Source organism: Pundamilia nyererei, unplaced genomic scaffold (assembly GCF_000239375.1).
Source record: "Pundamilia nyererei isolate P.nyererei 1_Seehausen unplaced genomic scaffold, PunNye1.0 scaffold00961, whole genome shotgun sequence".
NCBI lineage: Eukaryota > Metazoa > Chordata > Actinopteri > Cichliformes > Cichlidae > Pundamilia > Pundamilia nyererei.
Window position 1 is genome coordinate 41,487 of NW_005188362.1, and position 2,640 is coordinate 44,126.

A 2,640-nucleotide genomic window follows, 5' to 3' on the forward strand; every position below is an offset into this window, starting at 1 on the left:
TTTTTAAAATTGCGGTAGTAGTTATACCTACCGTTAACACATTAGCAGTAGTGCTACTGTATTATGTGATTTGAATGGTTCATCATACTGTTTGTGTATTTTTACTCTTTCAGTGGTTGGTTGCAATAGTGCATTACATTTTAACTCTTTCACTGCCAACCATTTCCAGATTTTCCTCCAACCTATGTCCAACCTTTCACTGGTATCATTTGTCAGTATGATACCAGTGAAAGTATTATGGTTTTGATTTTTTAGGGGACTTGCCTGTGTGTAAGGTTCAATAATTCTGATCATCTAATCTGCTGCATGCAGTTGTATGCACATGCACAGCTGCTGCAAATGTGTGCTTGCCACTGCGTTGCCATAGAGATCAATTCAAGTGACAGCTGCTCCTGGGGAGAGGGAAAAGAATGCAGAAAGGCCTCCTTGTAGGGAAATTTTATAAAGTAAGGTTCTCCAAATCTCTCCCAAAATTCTGTGTTTTCTTAATTGACTTCCATTCATATGTAAAGACTATAAGGTTAACTACAAATAAAAAAGCAGAATTCACATTGCTGCATCTCCATCACTTATCTCTGATTAACCCTGAACAACATTCACACTTCCTTTTGTTAATTTTTTTACTTGCCACTATTCTGTTGTTGGATTTCACTTAGGTTGTTGCTGCTGTCTGTTTTTGTGTAATTTTGTACTCGTGACAAGTAGTGAATAAAGAGGCCCTGGTCCGCAAGATCTTCAACACACACCTCCAGCAGAGCTTCAACAGCATTCCGCGGGAGACTGGAGACATTGAGTCCAAATGGACCATGTTCAGCACCTCCATTGCCGAAGACACTGCATGGAGCTGCGGCCGCAAGGTAGTTGGTGCCTGTCGTGGTGGTAACCCCCGAACCAAATGGTGGACACCTGAGGTGAGGGGAGCCACCAAGCTGAAGAAGGAGTCCTACCGGGCTTGGTTAGCCTGTGGGACTCCGGAGGCAGCTGATAGGTACCGACAGGCCAAGCGGAATGCGGCGCGGGCGGTGGCGGAAGCAAAAATTCGGGTGTGGGAGGAGCGGTGTTCTACCTGCACTGTGTATAGTGGAGTGCTGCTGACTGCGACTGAGAAAATCGTCAGGTGGTGGTGGAAGGAATACTTTGAGGACCTCCTCATGTCATGGTCCTGAGTCTGCCGACTCAGTGTTTTGTGTTTCTTTATGCTTTTGTTTATTCTGAGTATGTATTCTGTTATAATTTGCCATTTGTTAAGGTTATGTTCTGTGCCTGCCTGCTCCCACTTCTCTGTGTTCCCTCCGTCTGTCCATGGTGTCACACTGTCTTTCTTGTGAATCTGTCTGTTTAGTTCAGTGTCTTGTCTGGTTCTGTGTCTGTGAGTTTCCTGTTTTATTCTGAAGGTCTCTGTCTCATGCGAGTGTGTTCAGTTTACATTTCCCCTGTCCTGTCAGCTTTGATTTCTCCCAGGTGTGTTCCCCTCCTGTTGCTCATCCCTTGATTGCTGCTATGTGTATTTAAACCCTGTGTGTTCTCCGGCCTGTTGCTGGTTTGTCTGTGTTCCACGGTGTCCTGTTCCTCGTCTGCGACGCTCTGCCGCTCACCCCGTTCTGGTATCATCTCAGGTTTGTTATTTAGCTTTCCCAATTTAGGTTTCTTTAGTTTTGTCATCCCTCATTGCCTGTTTTGCCACTATACCACCGTGTAAATAAACATCACTAGCATTATCATCGACTGCCTGCATTTTGGGTCCTTTTTCCCTCAACACCACACTGCTCGCCTCGGCAGCCGTGACAGTACGAACCGGCCAAACATGGACCCAGCGGCATTCGCACCTTCCAAGGAGCTTCGGGAGGAATTAATTGATTCAGTCTCAAGATGGACTAATCTGTGGCTAGAGCATGAGGGGGAGGAATTTCGTCATGCTCTGGAGGCCCGACTACAGCGGCTAGTTTCCAATCACCCCTGGCTGCTGGATTCCCTTCACCCACTCCTACAGGACTTCATCCTCAAAACACTTCACCTTCATCCCCCAAATGTGACAGCTGGCCTGCCCGGCTTACCACAAGATTCTCTCCCCAGTCCACCAGATAGTGATGGGTCGTTCGCGAACGAAATGGCTCTTAGAGCCGACTCTTTGACGTGAACGACGCGAGCCGGCTCCTTATCGCGACCGTCGCATTTTTTAAAAATTTTTATTTCCCCCCCCCTCCCCTCTTTCTCTCACCCTCTCTCTCGCACTTTTTTCCGCTTCACTCTGCACGCGAGTCTTGTGCTTTATGCTGGGCAGAGGGGGGAGGGGTGGTAGTTGCACTCAATAGTGCAGGAACAGAGCGGGAGGGAGAGACAGAGAAAGAGAGCCAGGGACGACAACATCACATTAGAAAGGTATAGTAATCATCCACAACTATTTTCAGTTGTGGATGTTAAAGGATTCAGAAAGTTTATTCATGCGGGCCCATATGACAGAGAATATGCATGTTCTTTTTGTTTTCATATTATAATTTATATTTAATTGTGTCGTAGTTTGCAGTGTTTTGTGTTGTCTCACTTTAAATTTGTAAAAGGAAAAAGCGGAAAATTGAAATAGTTGAAATGTGAATAGTTGATTTTTGTATTATATGATTTATTTATTACTTTTTTTTTTTT